The sequence below is a fragment of the Equus caballus genome, chromosome 15 (genome assembly GCF_041296265.1).
Source record: "Equus caballus isolate H_3958 breed thoroughbred chromosome 15, TB-T2T, whole genome shotgun sequence".
NCBI lineage: Eukaryota > Metazoa > Chordata > Mammalia > Perissodactyla > Equidae > Equus > Equus caballus.
In genome coordinates this window covers 51,383,288-51,408,143 of record NC_091698.1, presented here as the reverse complement: position 1 = coordinate 51,408,143, position 24,856 = coordinate 51,383,288, and the positions used below count along the sequence as shown (strand labels likewise).

Below are 24,856 nucleotides of genomic sequence, written 5' to 3'. Positions count from 1 at the left end.
AGAAGGAACAGAAGTGATTCATCATGAATGAATGTCTTATAGGAAGAACATCTTTAGTTTCCTTTCAAGAGAAAGTTTGCATTTAAAGGCAGTGATCTGCTTTGTCTGTAAACAAAACAAACAAAAATCCAAATGAGTTGAAGAAACGCTATGTTATATTGCAGGAAAAAAATCCCAGCTCAAAGGCAAAGTGTCTGGAAGTGCACTATGAGGCAGTCAAGTGATGGTGAAGAGCATGGGTCCTAACTCCAGCTCTCTGGATATGAACGCCAGCTCTGCTTTTTACCAGGAGCATCTGCCCTTGGGCCAGTAACTTGGGTTTCAAAACCTCAGGTTGCTCCTCTGCAAGATGGAAATGATAATAGAGTCTCCATGAAAACTTAGATAGACAATGCAAATAAAGGACTTAGCACAGGGCCTGACTTGTGGTAACTTGTTCCTGTTACTACTCCGTGATTGTCCAGTCTGCCCTTGTCACTGGCTTGGCGTGTTTGGGTTTCCTTTTCTAAGATGTGGCAGCAGCCATTAGAGTCCATTCACCCCAGAAAAAGGAATGGTAAATGGGTGGTTAGGAGAAAGCCAGTCCTAGCAGAGTGCTTTCCATGGGCAAAAGAACACGATGACAGGCACCAACGAGGCATTCCTCCCCACCTCGTGGGAAAGAGCACATGCCTGGAACAGGTGCAGTCACAGGAGCCCCAGGAGGGGATGGCCAAGAGGATGAAACTTCCATTATCAGGGTTTGGCTGAAAACCATCAGAGCCACATCTCCAGTGGAACTTGTAACTGCTTACTCATCTCAAATAACTTAAAGCATGTCATCACCATTCCCGGCCGCAGGAATGAAGCCTGCCACAGAGTGGGGATCTGTTTTCTTCCTTAAAGCTCTCGGAGTGTTCTGCTTCAATTCCCTGCATGGGATGTAGATATATTAAACACACACAGAAAATGACCATAAAGTGAACATTAAGGCTGAGAAATGGGGTCCAAGGATGCCAAGAAATTCAGAAGTAAGTGTTCCCCCGGCAGTTCTAACTCAGCCATCTTTGCAGTAATGCATCCTTTCCGATTTCTGAATCCTCAGTGGAATGCCCACTTCATATGGACTCTGGATCCTTCCACTAAGCCAGGGGAGGAATATTTGGGGTCTCTCTCGCTCCTTCTCACTTCCCCAGGTCATGGGAAAATCTTGTCTAGGACCCTTCCACTGAGCCCTCGAATGAAGCAAGGCATAGCAATGCACTCTCAAGAGCTGGGAGGGTGGGGGATGGGGGAGTAGCTCAGCCCCAGGAAGCTGGACCAGTTCCCTTCCCTGGCCCCTCCCTGAGAGCCAGGAGGCTACTCCTGGCTCCACACAGCAAATGTATCCACCCAGATATCCAGGATGCATTAGTGGTTCGACACAACTGATGTGCTCAGGCACCTCCGGGGTACATTAGTTGAAGTGGCTACAGCAGCTGGTGGCTCCTCTTCAGGCATAATTTATCTATTGCACTTCACTTAATGTGCAAAATTAAATTTATGCTGAATCCATGTGTATTACCTACTGTGCATGAGCAGCATGAAATATACCATAAAGCAAATCAGCACAGAGCCATGCTCTTAATTGCTAATGGCTTTCAACACACTTCATTGTGGTCTAACCAAACCTGGAGTCCATTCTGCACTGAGAATCCTGCTCATGTCAAGAAGTGAAACTTTCTGGAGCATGTGTTCTTTAGATCACACATTCTGTACTTTCCACTAATATTGCAATCAACATGGTTTCTACGAAGGGCATGATTTTACTGAAAAATAATCAGTGTGAAATGCTTTCTTAAAAGTAGAATATAGGAAATAACCCCAAGATTCAGCCCAAGTTCTGTCACTGCCAGGCTATGGGACGCACTCTGGGTTTCTGGTCCTACACATTAAAACACAGGAATCAGAATGGTTGATTTCCGCCCCTAACAAGGAAAAGAATCTACGCAATCAAGTATAGTGAATTTCACAAAAACAAATCTCTCAAAAGAAGCTTTAAAAAATATGGTGCAAAATATGTTTGCACACACTCTCACACATCTACATTCTCACAGAGTAGAAATTAATTCAAGTTTGAAACTTGATTCGAAAAAGAAATTTGGTGGAGGAATCAGAAACAGAAAGAATAAATACATGGGTAATGCAGAAACTTAAAACACAATTACATCTTCTCCAACAGCAATTATTCAGTGTTTTTCATATTTCTGTTCTTTTTAAAGTATGCTTTGTACAACTAGAGAGACCATTTTCCATGGAAAAAAAATGATCTGCTCTGCAATTTACATTTGTATTAGGAAGTATCCATCTGTGGAAATGTCATGTTCCTCCCTTAAAAATAATTTGTTACTTTCCCCACATAAAGGACAATAGAAAAAATAAAACCAGTGACTGTATTACTTTTTAGATGGTGTCTTTACATATTTTTTCAGTAGGTGACTATTAGTATAAAAATTTAGAAAATATATCAGTCTTTCCAAGCACAGTATTTTTATAAAAATAAGAAAATTCTGTTAGGAAGATATGGTGATAATTTTACTTGTTGTTCTACTCTTCCTCATTTTGTTTCCATGTCAAAATCAGCATATTATTCACCAAGAATTTTAATCTGACGTTTTAAACGTTTTCTTCAATTTTAGTGCTTCTTGATTTTATGTGGTTTGTGGCCGAAAAGCTAAAATGTAGATATGAATTGTTTGCATTCATACATAAACATATGTATATGTATATGTGCATGCATGTATGTGCATTCTTTCAGTCACTGTCATATAGAATTACAATTAATTGAATAAATATGCATGTAGAAATGAGTTTTCCCATCACTTCTATTTTTGAATGCATAAGTTATGTTATTTTACTGAATATTTAATCTAATAAATATATTTCCAGAAGTGAAATGCACTAGTAGCATCTGGATCTGGTTCCTTTTCTAGAAAAGATGTGTTAAATTAAGTCAACTCAGTAGTAAACATGAATCGAGCAACTGCTAGCTATAAGGCTCGGATCTGGAAAAAGTAACTTGACCCCTGTCCTATGGGGACACACAGTTAAGTGGCAAACATGGACATACACACAACTCTAGTGCAAGATAAATAGCCGTAAGTCTTAGCACTGGGTTATAGGGGAGTGGGTGGCACTCCGGGGCTCTGGGGAGATAGAGCGCCCATAGTGGAATGAGAGCTGAGTCTTGGAAAATGAGTCAAACTTTGACTGGAAGACAACTGGGGGAAAGCAGAGTGAGGAACACAGAAGGCAGAGGGGATTGCTTGAAGGACAATTTGGATAAAGAAAAGGAAGGTCAAAGCACCCACCTTGAAGTTCCTTAGTGCGCACCCAGGACCTCTAGCTGGGACTGCCATTGACTGGCTTAGAATAGGGCTTTTAAAAAAAAGGCATCAAAGCAGCGATGCAATGTTTCTCTTTTCTAGCCACAAAGTCTTGTTCAGATCTTCTTAATCACAAATTTGCTGAGCCCAAGAAGAAAAAACTTCCTTCTTAATCCACAAAGGTAATAAGCTTTTACCCCAAAGCTTATCCTCACCTTCCTTGTTTTAGCTAGCTGTTAGCTTCCAGGATGATTAGAAGCAGCAAAGACATCATCAAGCTCATTTTAAAATGTCATCTGTGATATTTTCCTAGGTATCTTTTGGATAATACTTTTCCTGGGTTAATTCCATGCTTTCTAAAAACAGGAATTCGTTTCCTCCCTTCCTCTCTCCCTCTCTGCCTTTCTCTCTCTTTCTTTCAATATCAAGGGGCATGAATTTGAGACACAAAATAAGTTTGGAAGACACTTCTTTTAGCTGAGTATTTGAATGATATGGGTCTTAAAAATCAAAGAGGCTTATTGTTTTATAGCTTCCATGAAATTCTCCCACTTTCCTCTTCTCTGGGATTGAATGCATATTTCCCATTGTGCCCCAGGCTTGGTCTTTCCATCTTTTTCAACACCAAGGCTTTGTCAAGAGATAGATAGAGCCTGGTAATCATTTCCCACAATGGGGTTATCTGCTATCTGCCGGGGTTGTTTTTCTGAATGATATCTGATCAAGCTACCTTTCGGTCTCTAGAAGTACCCAAGGGGGTCTTCTCAGCTCTATCTTCTTTCTCTGCTTTCTATCAATCAACCCAAGCCAAGATAATGCATGATCCAAATATTTTTTAAGTGTCAACATAGACCATGATGATTGTGTCTACATTTAGTAAAAGCTCATTTATATTCTCTAATCCAGCTAATTATCCCAAAAGATTCTACTGATTTCTACTGAGTTGTTCCTAATGTCAGAATCCAACAGAAACTCCTGCAAATTTGCATTCTTTCCTTCCTCTTGCTCTGGCCCAGGCACGATGTTCATGGAAATTCAAGTGATAAGCAAAGGAAACAAACTACCTTGGAATTTGGCTGATTCTCTGGATGTCTGACCTAGTACAGGGAAACTTCACACAGTAATCTTCAAAATGCAAAACTGAAAGCAATGAAATTCCACTAGTTCTGTAAGAAAAAATAAATCACCCACACATCATAAAATTGAAAGACTGTCCGTGAAGAGTATTATTCTCATATTTTCCATTTGGACTTTCTGACGGTCCTTCTGTAGAATTAAGGATTCCATTTTCCCCCCTTTAGAATCATGAGCATTCCATGCCCAAATACCTACGTCTAATATTTGAAATTTTCCAGGTCCCACTTACGCTAACTAAAATCAACCTACCAAATCTCCTTTCTCACTGTTCCTAGACAGTGAGAAAGGTTCAGCAGGGAGCTAGGACCCAATCCTTCTAACTCTGACCTCAAATGGACTTCTCTGGGCATCAGTCATTTTGCTGCATGATCTGGGATTGCCACCAGCCACGAAGCAGGCGAGCCTCTGGCTTTCCCACACAAGACCCATCCTAAGATGAGCAAGTGCATTCCTGTCTCAACTCTTCACTGCAAATCGCCACAGCTCCTTTCATCAAGTTAATTATAGAACCAAGGGGCTGGAAGAGGAGCCCAAGACATCATCTGTTCCATCCCCTCGGCTTTCTGGCACAGCCGCATTTAAATCATCCCAGACAGATGGAAATCTATCCGGTTTTTAAAGACCTCCAGAGGAGGAGATTCCACAGCCGTCAGTCACCCACTCTGCTGTTTAACAACCCCTGTCAGAGAATCCCTCTTTATCTCCAGCTTAAATCGCACACACTGCGCTTCAAGCCAATTTCTTGTTGTTCCGTACATCAACCTTTCACATACCTGAAGATCATTATTAAGGCATCCCTCCAGCTTCTCTTGTCTGGGCTGAGCAATCCTAATTCCTTTCACCTCTTTTTATAAATCTAACTTTCTTAACTTTTAATCACCTCTGTGGCTTTCCACTGAACTTTGGTAGACTCAAAGATTAACTGGAGATATGGGTAGTCATTTGTGTCTTGAAGCCAGTGCTTCTCAAACTTTCTACTCTCAGGACCCCACTCTTAGAAACTGTGGACCCTAAAAAAGCTTTTGCTTCTGTGGGTTATATCTATTGGTATTTGCTATATTAGAAATTAAGACTGAGAAGTCTTTAAGACTACAGAATATGCAAGTATACAGTCCATTATCCATCAGAGCAATGATGTCATCACACAGCACGTGGCCTCTGGAAAACTCCACTGTATGCTCACAAGAGAATGAGAGTGAGAGAGCAAATCACATGTTAGTATTATTATAAAAATAATATAGACACTGCAGACATCCTGAGAGTCTCAGGGCTCCCCATGGTCTCTGGACCACACTGTGAGATTCTCTGTTTTACGGGAAGCACAGCCCTATTCTCAGAGTAAACCTGAATGTACAGGCAGTTGGTAAGCAGTCTAGTCTAGTCTAAGAATGGCCAAATCAAACCATGCTACAGTGTAAGGCGAATTAAAGCCTTTAACCGTCAAAGCGCCCATGCCATCAATCTTAGAAATATGATAGAAGCTCATTTTGAGAATAAGCTGACTTTTGCTGATATTTTTATGAGAAAACATGGTCGTGTCAGAGCAGATGGGCAGAGGAGGTTACTGTTGATTGTGCCTTAATAGGAAAAGCAGATTCTCCAACATGTGATCCTCCTAATCACACACAAAACCATTCTGGTTATTGGCTGTTGATCTGGCACAAATAAGCTATTTGCTGTGAAATGGCAGAGCTCATGAAATCCCTTGCTTACCACTGTTTTTACAACGGCCCTGTCTCCTGGATCCCACCTAGCCCACCTAGGCCTGCCTATCAATTTGCGAGACTCTGAGGCGATGGTGGGACGTGGGGAAGGGGAAAGGGTCTGTGAAAGCTCCTTCTGCAGGTTCAGGCCCTGAGCGGAGCCAGACGCTCACATGACTTCCTTTACCTTCCCCCTCCCTTCCCCAATTTTATATTGTTTTCTTTTATACCGGAGAAACTGCTTCTTTTTCTCAATAACCTCAAGTTTTAAAACTATTAGCCCAAGTCTTGTTTAACATATTTGTTAGGCATTGTAGGCTTATCGATCAAGCAACAAGTATTTATTATCTACTCTGTATTCAAAATTCTACTAGACATTGTGGGTACATACCACAGAGGCATACATATTATTTTTTATCTCTAGGGACTTACAGTCTAGTTGAGATAAAATAAAATAAAACATATAAAACAACAGCCTACTGTGCATGACAGAATAGAATTAAGTTCTAAACTGCACAGTACAGACTAAGTATTATAGGAGTTGTCAGAAAGAGCGTCTGTTAGGATGTGAAATGCACCACACTAGTTAAAAAATGGAAATATTTCAGTTGTGGCATAAGTGAATTTTGAGTTGGAGCTTGAAATGTATTTCTTCTGAAAACTTGTAGGCTCATTCTTACAAGCAGGCCTGGCCCTAGCGTTTGTAGGGCCAAGGGGTACAATACAAATGCTCCCCACCTCTTCCCCCCAACCCTGGCCCATTGCTGTTCAGCATCTCTTCCCACCCCTGGCTCCATCCTGGACAGGAAAAGCCTTACATGCATGAATAGGGAACCCCAGCAGGCAATGCAAACTCAGTCCTCAATCACACCCTACAAAACAGCCACCCTGGCTCCCTTGAGGACTATCAACGAGCACACCAGAAACCTGGTTAGCCCTGAGGAAGATGAAAGAAGTGCCGAGGAAGAGGCCTGTGCAGGCTCTGGAAGCAGGCTCGGTCCCTCTGGGCAGGGAATTCCAGGTCCCTGGCACCTGAGATGTCCCTGAAGGGGGATGGTATAGTGCAAGCTCAAGTGGGTATTCCACTGACTGCTCAGAATCCTCTGCTTGAAGGGAGGGCAGCACCTGGACTGGGCCAAAGCAGGTCTCTAAAGCGTAGGACCCAAGGCAGCGGCCCCAGTGCCCGGGTCTAAGGCGGTAGCTTTAAAAGAAAGGAATTCCAATATAAAAGTCCTTCAAAATAAATATTCTTCATATTAAAGGTTTTCCAATAGCCCTCAACTTCTTAAGTTACATATTTTCTTCTCTTTGAAGGGAAATTTGTGCTTTGATTAGATTTTTCAAAGTAAGATTATTATAAATTTTATTTTACTTAGATTACTTTATTTTTTAGTATTTATGCATGTAAAATTTTAAAATGCACTTCCCTAGGAATTTTCAGAAATATCTTAATTGAAGAAAAAGATTCAGATCTAGAAAAGTAATCAAGTCAACTAATATTTTGAACGCTCACTAAACCTGAACAAAAGATTCCTTTTATAAAGTCAATTCTCAATTATTCTATTTTTTAAGTGGAGTTAGTCACCACCTAAATGAATTGTATGTTGTATTTAATATTTATACATCAGACTTTCTTGATTGCTCCACAGAAGTCAGACTTCTAATCCAGCTACCTTTCTTTAAAAACATCTTTTCACCTGTGATTTCCTTTGAGGCATCCTGCTCTGCCCTCTCTCTTCCCTTCCTCATTCTGAATTAGTGAGACTTTCCTGTCCCTGGTGAAAAACCAAAAAGGAATATTCCTGGCATACAGACATGGAATACGGAACCAAGAAAAGATATATTAGAAGAAAATGACAGGATGTTTTTTCTTGAGTGCTGCCTTGTGGCCTGTCACAGCGTGGCCAGAATTCACAAGACTTGGAAATCAATTTAATTCATTACTACAGCTTCTCATGAAGTTACCATAGGGAGAGTACAGTCATAACAAAGAGCTAAACCTCTTCACAAGCCCATTTCCTACTAGAAAATGGGCAAATGATTTGAACAGACAGTTCACCAAAGAGGCCATATGGATAACAAATAATACATGCAAAGTTGTTCAATGTCATTAGCCAATAGAGAGACACAAATTAAAGCTACAAAGACATTTACTGCTACACGCCTAATAAAACGGCTAAAGGAAAAATACTGATAATACCAAATGCTGCTGTGGACACAGGACAACTAAATCTTTCATACATTGCTGGTAGGAATGTAAGATGATAAAGTTTTTCTAGAAAAGAGTTTGGAAGTTTCTTATATAGTTAAACATATACCTGCCATATGACCCAGCCATTGTGCTTCTGCATATTTCTCCTAAGGAAATGAAAACTTGTGTTCATACAAAAACCTGCAAATGAATGTTTACAGCAACTTTATTTATAATAGCCAAAAACTAGAAACAACCCAGTGGTCCTTCGATGAGTTAATGGGTAAACAAATAGTGGTACATCCATACAATGGAAAGCTACTCAGCAATATAAAGGAATAAACTGCTGATACATGCAACAACTTAGATGAACCTTAAAAGCATTATGCTGAGTGAGTGTAAAACCAATCTCAAAGGGTTACATATTGTGTGGTTCTATTTATAGAACATTCTCAAAGTGACAAAATTATAATGATGGAGAATAGATCAGGTTGGCCTTGGATGGAGGGTATGATTATTAAGAAGTAATTTGAGGGAGTTTCTTTGTGGTGCTAGAACAGTTCTGTATCCCAACTGTGGTGGCTGACAAGGCTGTAAAATCTATTGTCAAAAAGAATGGGCCTCTGACACTGACCTGTGCAGAGCCTTTCCCAAAGGGCAGTCATTAGTTGATTACTTGCATTTTAATCATGCAGCTGCTTTTCACAGTGTGTTTATTACACTTTGATTCTTAGTGCAGCCCTCGGAGGGTGGAAGGCAACGCCAGTACTCCTCGTTTACTCAGAGACGTAACCACGACCTGCGTGGTTATTGTAATGAACAGATGGAGAATTCCTGGACTCCTAGATTTTTAGTCTGTTGCTGTTGTCACCACACCACCTCTCAACAAGGCCCCGGGCATGGATGTTGGGGGAGGAAGTGAGCCCTGCTCAGAAGAACCATCTTTGGGTAGCGAAGATAATGATCCTGGACCCCTAGAAGTGGCTCTTCCAATTGGACCTTCATATTGTGACCAGAAGCTGTCAGACTCTTAGAGGGAACTTATGGGTTGGATTTTTCATCCAAACATTAAATATATTCTTATTGCTTTTACATTTACAAAACTTGGGACTCCTTCCCCAAGGGTAAGGACGTAAACTCTTGCCAGACTATAAATCACGTTATATTTTCTCTTGATAGCTTTAATTCATGTGGTATTTCTCCTCCATTCCCGCCGCATATTCCTTAAAGTCCAAACAAAAAGCCGTCAACAGATCTGGGTGGCCTCCAGGAAAGAGTGCTTTCTCTTTGTCTATTTAAAGTGCCCTCGTCATTTAGAAAAAAAATTACATTCTATTAATAGCAGATGCCTAGTATCTTACCTCTGTAATATACTGTAATTAACAATGCAAATGTGAAATAAAAACCTCATTATTTATCAGATAGACATGAGCAGATGATTATGTACTTAGAGGTATAAAATGCATAATGAAAATGCACAGTGATAATTCTTCCAGAAGGGCTTCCACTTCTCGGCCACAGACAGAGTTTTTAAAGTTAAATATAAAAACTGTCTGGGCTTCTCCTTTTCTCTAGTCTAGCCTGGTGCATAATATCATTTCTTCTCGATCCATCCAAGCTCAGTTTGAATAATTTAAACTTTATAGCATCTTGTTTAAACTCAAGGCCAACTGCAAAAAAGTGTTAGAAAGCCTGTACAAATGATACATTTCTGTTTTTCCAAAATGCTCATATAACTCAGGAAAATTAGACAGACCAATTTTATTAACCATTTTTTAAAATTCTATTTGAAAGGAAAGCACTCCTGGACAGAGAGCTTGTATATCAAATTTCAGACCTAAGTAAACTTTTATAGCTGAGCTGTAAAAATAGTCATTTATAATGCAAACACTGCCAAATTTTTAACTATGATCCTGCCAGTGGGCGCCTATAACAATCCAACAATAATCATCGTCATTACAACAAATCACCCAAAAGGGAGGACGTTGCCCTCTCTGAATGGGCAAAACCTTTCCCTCCACTGGGCTGTGTTCCTCCAGAGAGACCCTAACCCACAGACACCCAGGTACCCTTCTTTCTCAGCCCTGGCAAACTTCAGGAATAAATTAGGGAGACCACCCTGCCCCCATCCAATATCCTTTTTGCATCCAAGATGACCTAAAAATGTAGTTTATCAAAGGCGATTGTGTTACTCCCTAACCGAATTATCTTCCCCTTTGTCCTGTAACACCATAAAGCTTTAACCCTGAAATAAGAAGGCCAGTTCACTTTTTAACATTTGCAAATGTTCTGTGCGAAGGAAGGGAATCTCTCATCCAGCTTAACTCAAACCAGAACTGAGTCTCCTCCTGGCAGTGCTGCGTTTCAGCTTAGCCTGAATGGGCTTCTGTGCAAGCCAGTCTTAAAGGGCCAGCATCTCGGGCTGGCCATTGCAGGCCCTCCTACCTCCAGTCTCTTAGAGCCTTAGCTAAATGAATAGTTTCATTAAGGAAGGGATGGAGTGGAAACAGACCTCTCCGGGGAACAGGCAGCCCAGTGACAAAAACCATGCAAGGTCCTTGGGTGGCCACATTTCTCTCCCCGTGCCACCAGCCTGGAATTGCTAACTTGGTAATGCATCCCTAGTTCAGGCAAATAGGGAGCCGTACTTGTTGAATTCATTGCTGTTACAATCATGAATTAGAGACTGTTTGAAAGAAATACCGGTCTCTACCTCCAAGAATGTATAGACCCTTAAACAAGTCTCCTGTAGGATAGCCAGGTAGACTCTCTAATGAAAATTTTCATAAGAAAGAAATAAGAAATTATTAATATAGCCATTGTTTTATGCTATTAAAGCAAGTTTAAAAATCCTTGAAATCCTTTTTCCTGCCTTAAATGACTGAAGAGTTTTTTGAGCTAGTAAACATTCTCAAACTTAGTAAAATGTTCTTTTTGAGCTAGCAAATGTTATTTTTGACATTTAAAAAAATTTTGCAATTATTACAATGTGAATTCATGACATTTTACTTTTTACTATCATACATTAAACTCAGTAGAAAGAACTATATTCTTCTATTTATCGTTGGGGAACATATTGCTTACTCCTCATGATTTCACGTGAAGGAGTTTTCACAATTAGTGTTGTTTTCTTAGCGTCTCTCTCTCCCTCCCTTGCTCAGATTGGCAAGTTGGAGAGAAGGAACTTAGCAGGATGGCCAGCGCTTGCTGGTTCTGTCTTGCCAGGTGCACCTGCTGTGACTTCTCATGCCGCAGGGACGCCCACAGCCTAGGCTGCCCTGGCAGTGACCTGGAGAGTGTGACTCTAATACAGAGGTAAAACGTTAGCAAGCCCAGGTGCGCCCGGACCTAAGCCTCGTTCTCAAAGCTCATACTTTGATTTCCGTCTGTCTGACTTCTGTATCTCTCTTTCAATTTGTGCTAAACTGGAGCAGGAACAAAAGGGAGAATCGTTTTTTACCTCTTCCAATTGGAACATACATCAAGTGCTATACAATTTGTGGGTGGAAGGAAACCCCACTCTGTGTCTATTCTCCTGGTAGGACACCAGGTGTTTTGATATTTGAGGTCCTGCTTCCTACACAAGAAGTAAATCAAAACCCTCCGGCAAAGTACAAATCCAGGCATTTTGTAGCCCAGGGAAACGTGGCAGAGAGGCTCAAGTGCTAAAGAGAGGCGACAACATCCTTACAGCCTTCATAAGCAGATTCCATAGAAGACCTCCACTCTGGCCCTGCCGGCCTCCCCGCCCCCCCCCACCCCCGCCCCTCACACCTCCCAACCTCCCATTGCCCACCAAGTGCTGTTCCCACCGGGGGCGCTGCTAAACCAGGCCTCAGGCTCCTCTCCAGCTGTTTTCCTGAGGGTGAAATCTCTTCCCCTCAGAATACTGAGATGTACAGGTGTTGTTAAAAACTTTCTTAAAGATAGATGGTATTCCTTCCTTGGCCGTTTTTCAGAAATGACTAAAGACAGTTTCATGTGCCTCCACATAATCCAAAGTGTTTATGACCCCTAGGCCTATAAGCTCTTAGCAGACAAACATGAACAAAGAGACAGACAATGCTGTTCTCCCAAAAGTCAAATGAGTAAAAACCCAAATTTTAGGAGAAACCACAAATTAAGAAAAATTTGCTGTTATTGAGAACAAGGTTTTTTCAAACTCTAACCAACAAAACCTAACCAATGTTATAGAATGGAGTGTTTTCAAAGACTATAAAAATCATTGAACTTGAATAATGCTTGACAGAGAAATGATGCAACAGAAGGAAAAAGATGAACCCTTGAAATGTCAGTGTGACAGCGAGAAATGACAGTCTGTAGGAGATCCGCTTTAATTTTCTCAGGGTAGGTATTTCTTAAAGAACTTCTGTGAGGTCCTGTTGACCTCAAGTTTTCCTCTCAGAGGATTTTAAAATCTTAGCTTTCCTGATGTGCAATTTGGGACTCAGAAGTCTTCCTTGTTCAAAAATCAAGAATTTCAAGATGGCGACAACAGTGCATTAAACAAGTGTGGGGCCCTTTTGCCTGCTCAGGTCACACACCTGTTGAAGCCAGCCTGGCTTCTGGAGCCTTCAGTGACAAACGCCATCATATGGACTAAATAGGGTATCTCTTTTTTTTGAGGATCCCAAAGCACTGTGCATTCACCACCACTCATCAGCTTTTCCTTTCAACATTCTTGGCACCCATCCACCTCAAAAGCAGGCATTGTCTTTAGGCTCTCACAGGTGGGTAAACTGAAATACGCAGAGATTAAGTAATTTCCCCCAAGCTAGATCCTTCAGTTACAGGTGGTGAAGCCCTGAAGTGGGTATCACAATTAATTCCCAGTTACCACCAAAGCTGCCTGCAACCCTGTCCTTCTACTTAGTAAAGCCTGGCACTTACTAACATCATATAAATAAACGCTCTCCTTGCCAAGTCAGTTCTGCTGCATCTTTGGCACCAGTTTTTAACTGGAAACCATATCATCATGTGATGATAATATCAAAGGAAAACCTGCATACAGAGCTGTATGACTTCCCTTTACACGAGGGGATACATCAATGACCCCGTGAAATATTCTTTGTTGTACCCTAGACTTGGCATTATCATTGATAGTAAGAAAAACCTCCTTTCCAGAAGCCAGGTGTGCTCTGCAAGAGCCGGTCTAGGGATTATGAAGGCTGTAATTTTGCTTTTCTTGAGGCGTTTCTATTTCTCTGACTTGGTGTTTCTTCCCATTTTTATACACACACACACACACACACACACACGCACACGGAGTCTGGCCTCTCTCAAAGCAAGCAGCTAAGCAGAAAACGATTCGGTTTTTGGTCAGTGGTTTTTCCCTCTCTTGCCCTTAGTTGTTAATAAACATCTTTAAGCTGCCTACAAGCCTTAAATTAAGGATGAAGAAAACATCAATTTAAGAGTAAGTCATTCTAGCCTCGTTGGCTTTGAATCCTCTTTTCCATGGCAATGATACCGTGTTCTGATTCAAAAGCAATTATGAGACCTTCTGTGGATGCAGGTGTGTGAGGTTTAGTTGCATGAATGCACAGGTGGAAACCAAAGACTGTCATGGAGCAAAAGCCCCTGCCTCCACTTCCTCCAGCCATTTCCCCAGATGTGTATTTTAAACTGATCATCATTGAAGACTGGTGATGGGCACACGGGGTTCCTTCCTCATATTATTCTCTCTATTTTTGTGTATGTTTGAAATTCCCCATAATAAAAACTAAATTAAAAAAAAGAACAAAGCTGACAAAATAAAGTACATCAATGCTGCTTCTGATTCCCAGACAGAAATATCCCATGAAGACAGCAGAAGAAAATAGGATGGCAGAATAAAGCCTGCAGTTCCTCGGGCACCTCAAAACTACAGGCTTTTTTCCTTCCTTGTGAGCATTTGACCATCAGGGCTGCACGTGACCCAGGTTTCCTCGCTGGACCGCGTCTTCCCTTCACCCTGACCAGCGTTTGCAAGGCAAGAAGAATTTCACTTAAGTTTATTCATCATTGGCAAACACTGCCTTAAGACCATCTGCCGGGTTCGGGTCTACATAAAGTGGAATAATGGCAGAAAGGAGGAGAAGGACACTCATATTTTTTTGAGCTCTGCTACTGCCAGGCCCTAAGTGAGGTAGCTGGTCCACAATATGCAGGTAACGTATTCAGAGATCGGCACGGATCCCGCTTGGAGCTGGGCAGTGAGAAGGTTGTTGGGAATGGGCCATTGTCCCAGGGCTCACATTCATGAAAGCCTCAAATTTTGACTTTGATAAACATCTGGTCATTGTACTTCTGTGTTTCACAATTACAAATTTATTAAATGTAAATATTTGAAGTACGCCGCAGTTTTCAATCCATATTTGACCGTGCTTGCTTTTTGCTGTAACAAGGGTCTCCAAAGAAAAACAAACAAAAAAACAGCAAGAAAGGCAGCGTCCTGGGCCTCTCTCTCGGCCTCTAAGAGGCCCTGCTCGGAGGAAACGGAGCTGATTTTCTCAGTAACTAGAGGTCGCTAACATTTTCTTCTTCTTGTATCTACCGCCTCCTCCCACTGTTTGTCATCCTTTGTTTTCCTGGGGCTGCAGGACTCTTTCAAAGTAAATAACAGGAAAAGATAGAAGTGACCAGTGAGGACTATGTTATAGTAAAAAAAAAAAAAAAAAATGAAATAAAGAAAACCTGCTTTGGGGAAACTGAGTAATGCCAGGGAAAACAATTTCTAAAATTCCAGAGAAAAGCAAATGAGACCTTAATAGCTTTAATATTTTCCAAATGTGACCCAAAATAAGAGCTTAAGGAGAATGATGCCTCCATAACAACGCTTTAAACACGTTCCATGACTGGCTTGTTTGTCAGCTGCCCCACAGCCCTGTCTTTCAGGTGGCTCCCGTGTAGTAACAGCCTGTGTCTTTTTTTTTTATTTTGACAGAAGGAAGTCTCTTATTTTATTTTTAACTTTTTATTGACATTATGATAGTTGACAACCTTGTGAAATTTCAGTTGTACATTATTGTCTGTCAGTCGTGTTGTAGGTGCACCACTTCACACTTTGTGCCCACCCCCTACCCCCTTTCCCCTGGTAGCCACTAATCTGTTCTCTTTGTCTACATGTTTAACTTCCACATGTGAATGGAGTCATACAGAGTTCGTCTTTCTCTATCTGGCTTATTTCACTTAACATAATTCCCTCAAGGTTCATCCATGTTGTTGTGAATGAGACCATTTATCCTTTTTTATGGCTGAGTAGTATTCTATTGTGTATATATACCATATCTTCTTTATCCAATCATCAGCTGATGGGGATTTAGGTTGCTTCCATGTCTTGGCTATTGTAAATAATGCTGCGATGAACATAGGGGTGCCTGGGACTTTTGGTATTGCTGATTTCAAGTTCTTTGGATAGATACCCAGTAGTGGGATGGCTGGGTCATATGGTATTTCTATTTTTAATTTTTTGAGAAATCTCCATACTGTTTTCCATAGTGGCTGCACCAGTTTCCATTCTCACCAGCAGTGTATGAGGGTTCCTTTTTCTCCACAACCTCTCCCACATTTGTTACTTTTTGTTTTGGTTATTTTTGCCATTCTAACAGGTGTAAGGTGATATCTTAGTGTAGTTTGGATTTGCATTTCCCTAATGATTAGTGATGATGATGAGCATCTTTTCATGTGCCTATTGGCCATCTGTATATCTTCTTTGGAGAAATGTCTGTTCATGTCTCCTGCCCATTTTTTGATTGGTTTGTTTGATTTTTTGTTGTTGAGTTGTGTGACTTCTTTATTTATTATGGAGATTAACCCTTTGTCAGATATGTGACTCGCAAATATTTTTTCCCAATTGGGCTGTTTTTTTGTTTCAATCCTGTTTTCCCTTGCCTTGAAGAAGATCTTTAGTCTGATGAAGTCCCATTTGTTTATTCTTTCTATTGTTTCCCTTGTCTGAGAAGACGTAGTGTCCAAAAAGATCCTCTTAATACTGATGTCAAAGAGTGTACTGCCTACATTTTCTTCTAGAAGCCTTATGGTTTCGGGTCTTACCTTTAAGTCTTTGATCCATTTTTAGTTTATTTTTGTGAATGGTGAAAAGGAATGGTCAATTTTCATTCGTTTACATGTGGACAGCCTGTGTCTTTTATGGACCTGCCTCCCCTTCCTTCCTTTTCCCATAGAATGCTTCCTTTACTTCCAAAGTCTCCTGTCATCTTCCTAGTCGCATCAGAGAGTCAAAATAATCATTTAAAAAAATCTAATTTCCAATTACCACAGTTTCGTATAGGAAGGGCTAAGAAAGAGTTTTTATAAAGTCACACACTATCAAATAAGTCACGTTTAAGTTTTCATTTTGTTTAATTGTTTAATCTTTCCTTCCATTGTCAGAGCTGTTTGATCAACAGTCAGTCTTGGTGGGAGAAATGGTCAGGAATTCAGGGGAGCTCCATTACTTCCAATACCTTAGTTGCACCACTTTGCAAATCTTTAAAGGGATACAAATGATTTAGCATCAACCCCAGGATTCTCATTCCTGGGACTGCATCCTAGAATGTTCTGTTCATCTTCAAATGGAGGAGTCAAGGAGCTGGGAAGTAACTAAGAATGAGAAGGCAGAAAGAACAATCAATCAAGATGGTGCACCTTCTTCTCCATCCAGAGGTGTGAGTTGTAAAGTCAATGGTCACACCAGAGGCATGCCCAAACCAAGCCCCCAGCTTTGGGGGTGTGATACTCTACTCCCAGCAAAGATCCTGAGAATCAGACCTAAACTTCAAAATCCAAAGAGACTCTAAGCACCTGATTTGGGCTTCTTGGGTCTTACATATAATGATAAAATGATAACAATCTCTTGTAAAGACAAATTCAAAAACCTATAACCTGTTCTTATATATATATATATATATCAGCCTCAAAGCCCTTGAAAACTTGTCCAAAACTATAGTCAAGGAAGAATTTGAATAATTGACACTGAGTTAAAAAAAAAAAATAATGAAAATCACCCTCCTCCATTGCTGAGTTATACTCCTCATTATAGGTTAGTAGTTCAGTGAGTTGATGTGGAAATGTTCCTTATTATCACAATTATATTGCCTACCTCAGTACATCAGTTCCACAATTCATATAGAAATGGCCAGACATTTCAATAAACCAGTATGTCTTGGAATTTTCATGTAGTTCCCAATGCACTATAAGTGGGATGGAAAGCTGGTACTTTGAAATTTACAATCACACAGACTGAGCAACATCTGGATATCTGGATAGCTTTGCTCTATTGCTTTCCCTGTTCCTTTAGATTTAGACTCAAGTTATGATTTGTACGAAAGGCCAAAAAACCTTGCGTGTGGCAGGTGTGAGTTCAGGCTGACAAAAACTTAATACTATATTCAATTCACTTTGCTACAGCTTTTTACAAAACACGTGGAACACTGCTTCTGCCCTTTACCAAATAGCTGAACCGACAGGGAGGAGGACTGAGCAAGGGGAAGGGAACTTTCCCTTTGGAACGGAGGGAAAAACTGGGAAAAAGTCGTATTTGTTATCCAAACTAGAGTCCTTGAATTAATTGTCTCCCATCACATCCCTCAATAGTCTGTACAAGACTGTGTGTGTGTGTGTACGTCGGTGTGTATACACAAGACCAATTTCTAACACAAGGAGAGAAACCTCCAGAATTCCCAACTAAAGGACCACTTTCCAATTTGGTCAGCCTCTGCAGTGAATCTTTAGAATTTCATTTCTATCTGCCCATTTAATGAGAGAAAAGGAAGAGGGGAAGAGAAGACAAGAGAGAAGGAGGAAAAAAATGCACTCGAAATGATGTGCATGGGCAAACGTCATCGTAACTAAATGCATACTGATGACAACTTCATGGTTCCTGTGACTCTTTGTAACGCTCCCTGTTAACGCTGCGGACGTCTCTTCCCTCATGAAGCATGACTGAGTCATGGTGGAGCAGCCTTGCGTTGGTGCTTCGCTTTGGGTTTGAGGTAGGCAAAGTACTATTTTGTGAGAATAGGTTAGATCAATCTGAATTTTCGACCTGACCTTCCCCTCACCTCTAATAACTTCCTGGTTCCTTGGTCACACAGTGATTTACGAGCAAGAACAAAGAATGATGTGTCTATCCCAGCAGCAAGGGAAACCAGAAAACTTATTAAGGGGGGAGAAAAAGGCAGAAAGAAAGAAAAGGGGAAGAGCCAAAGAGAAAATACTAGTTTCAGAATGAAGTACCTCAGTTTCTAGGCCGCTGTAATTACCCAGTCACTGAAGAAATAAAATGTGGAAATCCATTTTATAAAAAATCAATGTTTGAAACAATGTGAAGAGCTCTCATAATTTTCAATTCGCTTTGGTGTCCGTGTGCAGAAGCCTGATCACCTTTAAAGAGGAGGGCTCCAATAATTTTGAATTGTTCTTTGCTGAGAAGGCTCCAAACCTTCATCCTCTTCTAAATGGAAACAATCTTGAGACTCTGAAGCACACCGATAGTTTTAAATAGCTCTCCCCCGCCCCTGGTGGCTTTATACCCCTTCGTCTTTTCTCAACTTTTTAGACATGACGTTCCCAGCTTTAATTGAAAAATTTCTCAAATTTACAATTGCAAATTAACCCGCAATAACAACTGATTCTCTTGTGCCTTTTTCTGAAATGAATAAACACAAGTTTTTCTCAGATTAAGGGTGACAAAAGTCTAGGGCTGTATTTCACAAACACTTCTGAGTGTTTTTATTTAGCACTTGCAAAAAATAATGTAAAATTAATCAATAAGGATTTTATTATTTCTAATCTACAATTCCATAAAGAATTACAATTTTATATTGAATTCTAGTCTCATTTACAAAGACCTTTTATAATTAAAATGCCTCAATCTTCTTCAAATTAGAAAAGCAAATTGTTACGTATTCTAAGTAGGTGCTTTTCTGTTTAATGACAGTCACTCGGATGATTTATGACACACATTATTTTATATCAAAGTACAATGAAATAGGCATTACCAAAGGTAATCTCTGTAATGTCTGGAAAGGGATCAGAAACCTCAGTTCAACAATGAACGCAGTATTTAAAATGCAAAACCCAAAGACATTATTATGGTTTTGATTTCTTATGGCACAGCTTCGCCTGATCAGTTATATTACCAGTGCCCCACAAAGGGTGTTTGCGTATGAATGCCGCTAAGATAACAGACGGGAAAAATGAAATATAAAGTCAATTTTCATGCAGAAATTGTTATCAAAGGGATGATAAAGTAAAACTGTATAATCACGAGAAAAAACAATTGATGAAGAACAATCTAAAGCAGACCGAGCCGGCGATGTCTGATTCCGGCTTCTAAACTCTTGTTCTATTAAAATACGTCATAAAGTGTTAAGATAATGTATAAACAAATGCAAGGAGAGCACTATGTTGATTATTATTTAGACACCGCTTCCAAGATGTCTTTTTGCAAATGGGATCAAGCAGCAGCTTAAGTGAGCACATCATGAATTGGGATGGGTTTCCATCAAGCTCAGACTCCTAACTTAAATGAAAGAGAAATAATTGTGAGTTTTAAAACTCATAGTTGCTTCAGTGTGGAATGGAAAACACAGGCACCAAGGGAGGAGGAAACACTTGCACATGCACATGCGCACACAAACACACACACGCACACACACACACACCCAAAATTCTGTATCAGGCGCAAGTGAAAAGTCATAATGTTGGAGAGACTGTGCCGCTCCTAAACTTTATCTTCCTGGAATAAGATGCGAATAACGCCCATGCATACCCTGCCTTGAAGGACTACCCATCAGAATGAAGGCGTCTCCCGACTGGAATGCTGTTTATCATGCTGTTTGCAAGCAGAAAGGTGGCCTTATCTAATTCTTTTAAAGGCATCTTGCTTGGGCCCTCAGAAATTAAAGCGAGAACAGCAGGGAAGGGGTTTACTATTTAATGCTCTTGGTTGTAATTTTTTAATTAGCCATTAGGAAGATGAAGGCAGGTTCAGACAGGGATGAAAAGAAAGACTTGGAAGAAATATGGCTTTCTGCAAAGAGCCCGTGGAGATTACAGGAAAGAGCCAGGTCTCCAGAGAGTTCCCAATACAGAAGGAGCTGGCAGGCCACTTCCTCATGTCCCTTGGGCAAATCTAAACCTAGTTGTTTGAAAGCTTGGGGTTTAACTGGATTTCCTAAAAGATGTCATGTCTCAGGCTCAGGTTCTTATGACTGAAAAAAAAGAAATGACTGGAAAAAAGACAAAAATGCTGAGAGCACAGATGCGGCTGATCTTGGGGTCTCGGTTCCTCTGGGTGTGTTTACACACTACTTCACACTCTTGGGAGGATTAAAGGGAAGAGAGGACACTGTACTTTGTGTGCCAAAAAAACTTGGCCTGTTTCTTATTTGCTAAGGAGAAGACACCATAAGATAGTGGAGAAAGGCAGAGAGGAAAAACACAAAAGACCTGGAGATGCTGGAAGGTCAAGGGCATGTGCCTTTGTCAGTAGTGAACCAGGTCAGAGTAACTCAAAGGCAGCCCTGCTGGAATCTCTGAATAAAGACGTATTTCTGGAAAATAGAGCAGAGAAACTGTATTATTTGCATAGAATTCAAGTCTTGAGGTGATCTTAAGTAATAAGAAAAGTGGCAAAAATATTGAAATGCTATTAACAGAGGAGACTCAAATATTTTTAATACTTGGAATAACCAAAACTCTGAATCCTCTAGTTTTCCTTATTCGTATCTGCTCCTTACATATTTCCCATTCATTCAGTCTCCCAAGAGTCACCTTAAACTTCACCTTCTCCATCTAATTAGACACTGGGTCCTGTCTAGTGAACTACAACGTATGTCTCACGTCCCTCCTCCTCTCCCCACCTCCACTGCTGAGATTCAACCCTTCATTGTCTCTCTCCTGCACAATTGCTTGGGCTTTCCAGATGGTCCACATGCCTCCCGCCCGTCTCCCACCATCCTTCAATCCAACATTTACAGCTGATCGTATTACCCAGAGATCGTGATTCAGTAGATCTGGGGTGAGACCCAGGGAATACGCATTTCACTTTTTTAACTTCTTGTTATGAAAATTTCTAAACATTCTCAAAGGTGGAAAATACAAGAAATCAGTTCCCTTATGCCCATCCCTGTCCCCCATCTTCAACAGCCATCAACATTTCCCTATACCCATCCCCATTGTTTCTTCAGGATTCCCACTCTCCCCTCCTTTTTTCTTCTGCTGGAGTATTTCAAGGCCAATCCCAGACATTATATAGTCTGATCCCTATGTGGTTAGTTATACATCTCAAGAAAGAAAAATTAAGGACTTTTTAATTTTTTTTTTTTTTTTGTGCAAAACTACGAATGTAGTGATGGTTCTTTAATGTAATCAATACTTAGTCCATATTTACATTTCCTTAATTACATAAAAAATTTTTGTGCTTTTTTGTCTTGGAATAAATCTACATTTAAAACTCTTTCCAAGTTTTCAGATGGTCAGCCAAGTAGGAGTTCCAGTAACCTATAAGATAAAGTTGAAACTCCCCAGCCCTGTGTGATCCAGAAACCACCTCTCCCTCCAGTCAGTCTCTTTTCTTACAGCTCCTCCACCCAGCTTGCTCCCTGCACTTCAGTCATTCTCATGGCCTTACAATTCCCCAAAGGTTTCAATGCTATTCCTCGCTCCTGATCCTTTGCTCTGCTCCACTGTTCCCTCTTCCTGCAACACTCTTCCCCTTTTGCTCAAAATATTTTCTTTGTGAAGCCTTTCCTGTCCCCCTACAGCAACAGAGTTGAATATACCTTTCCTTCTGCTCCTCCCCACTTTGTTCCTCAAATAGTATGGCCCTCCTCACATTGGCCAGCTGGCTAGCAAATGCCCTTTCAAATAGACTGTACCTTAAACTAGCTGAGGATTATAAGCTTTCAATATAAGATAAGGACACAGAAAGCTAGACTTGGAATGTAGTAACTTTTAGTTAGGGTGGCGATACAGTTTATTATCCAATCTGATAGTTAAAAGGAAGGGGCACTATTAATAATGTCAGAATATAAATGTCCAGGATCATCCCAGGCAAGCAGGGTTCTATGGTGAGCCTATTCATTTAGATGTATGTTTTCAAAGGATGAATGTATTCTTTGTAACTAGGCAATCTCCCCTCTCAAGCTTAGCCACCCTCAACAAGAGTCAGGACCACACCCAACTGGCTTCATAGAGAATGACCCCAATGCCCATCTCTCCAGGACAGCCTGGGCCAACCAGATATGGCACCAAGTCTACTGTTGCACCTACCAAAACACATTACCAGAAATAGATCCTTCTCCCAGAAGGGATGGGAAGGATTCAGTGTCCTGGAGCCCTACAGGATGTTAGAAGCATTCCATCCACCCTCCTCAGAAACAATCAGAAGCTCTAAACCTTAACTCCCCTCTTTTGATAGGGATCTTACTCTTTCTTCCTACTGCATGTGCAGGGCAGATGTGATGGCAATGAATCCTTGTCTCTGGGTCAAGGCTTAAGTGACAAAAGAACATGATTCTAGATCCACCTCTGGAAGCGGAACATCAGTCTCTAATCATGTTCCTTTTGTGATAAGCTTCCACTGTTGCCGCAGCGCCCGTCACATAGCAGTACCCCTGGCACCTCTTCTGCCTCTGCCTCATCACAGGAAGGCTAGAGGGCCAGGTCTGTGATGGCTGGACTGGAGGTAGCAACATGAAGAAAAGAGACTTTTTGCTCCCTCCCTTGTCCCCTCACGCTCCTACATGGTTCCTCACCCTTCACCACCCATGAGCCCCAGTGTCCTTCTTTCTCCATTAGTGAAATGCTCCAGGTAGTCGAAGTCCACGTTTCCTTCTAACGTGTGTCTGAGTCTTACCTAGTCCTTCTGGTGATTCAAAGATCTATTGGGATTATCTCTGCCCTTCTCTTTTGGATGTAAGTCAAAAAACAAGAAGGTGAGGGGAGTTGTTTAGTTCCCTGATAGGGCACGGGTAAGATAAATTTTACAATGTTCCTTCAAAATGGATTCAAATGGTCTTGAATTTGATTTGAAGCCTGCTACCTGACATGACATCTAACTAAAAGTAAGTACAATTTTTGAAATTATATATGTGGTAGCTCAAAAATAACGTATTGCATTTGCTAGCATAATTTTGGCCTTCTGCTTGGGAAATATTTTGTTACTAAATAGAAAGGGAAGGACATCCGAAGGCTTGGCCTAAACTAAAGAATTAAGTCCTTTTATTTTTGATAAACAAGGTAATGCCTCCTTCAATGCTGTGGCCAGGCATTCAGAGCACGTGCCACTGTGGGAGTCAGCCAAAGCCCGCTCTCTGTGTGGGGAGGAGGGGAAATGGAAAATCTGGAAAGGAAAAAATGTCTACTCCCCCTCAAAGTCAGTTTGAGAATGTACATGTTAGCATATATAAGCTCTGCAAGAGAGCTCGAATCCACTGGTTCTCATCAGGAAATCTCACATTGGTGCCCGTGCAGATTCATGACCTTCCAACACAGGGGTCAGCAAACTGTGGCCTGAATGCCAAATCCGACCCTCCACGTGCTTTCATATGGCCCCCAAGCTAAAAGTAGTTTTTGCATTTTTAAATGGTTGAAAAGAAAATCAAAAGAAGTATATTATTTCATGACGTGAAAAATACATGAAACTCAAATTTCAACATCTGTAAAGAAAGTTTTATCAAAACACAGCCACACTGATTCATTTCCGTATTGCCTGGGGTTGCTTTTGCACCACCAAAGCAGACCTGAGGGGTTGCCACCTAGGGTCCATGGAGCTAAAATATTTATGAACTGACCTCTTAGAGAGAAAGTTTTCTGACTCTGTTCAAACTGCGATGAGCACTGCCCGGATTGCCGGGGCCGGCAAGGTTGGGGTGGTCATGCGTAGGAACTATCCTGAGTGTTTTCCCCAGGGCTCTCAAATGGCAAGCCCTTCAGTTCCTCCTCCTCTGCCGCATGGTTCTGGAAGTGTAATGATCTGCATTCTTATTCTAACATAACATTAAAATGTCTTTGTATTAGAAGCTGTATATTTTACGGAATTTGAATAGTATTAGTGTCACATACGTACTAGATTTCAATATAACAATATGAAAAGTGCACATGTAATTTTACTTTTGTATCACGTTAATACTAAGCTACATGGTGGCAATATTAAACTAATGTGACAAAATGATGCCAGTGTAAGATGAAAAACTGCTAATATCACAGCAAGTTATTAATGCCTCGCAATGGACTCTGAAGAACAGTATGATTAAACTTTCTCAATCTTTTCCAGCCTCAGTTAGAACTCCAGTGACAAAAGAGGATAAATTACCCCGGCAAAGCTTCGTGCCAGGCTGTAACAAGTTTGGCCTTCTAGTTATGGCTCAGGGACTTTTCAGAGAAGCCAGAGGCATTCCAGGAAAAGAAAATCCAAGACTGAATTAGCGAACCTGGGTTTTGGTCCTGGTTGGGACAACAATTAACTGCTTTATTTCTGAAATCTTAAACTC

At 40.8% G+C, this 24,856-nt stretch overlaps 2 long non-coding RNA genes across 2 annotated transcripts in view; both read right to left on the bottom strand.

The window, feature by feature from the left end:
• Positions 1-24,856, bottom strand: part of LOC138917850 (uncharacterized) — a 68,618-nt gene that overhangs the window by 26,387 nt on the left and 17,375 nt on the right. The gene's annotated exons all lie outside the window — the stretch shown is intronic.
• On the bottom strand, positions 16,695-22,908 carry LOC106781696 (uncharacterized). Its single transcript, XR_001378381.3, has 3 exons — positions 22,792-22,908; positions 20,811-20,914; positions 16,695-16,958 (listed from the first exon to the last, which is right to left on the bottom strand). It is a non-coding gene; the product is annotated as an uncharacterized lncRNA (long non-coding RNA).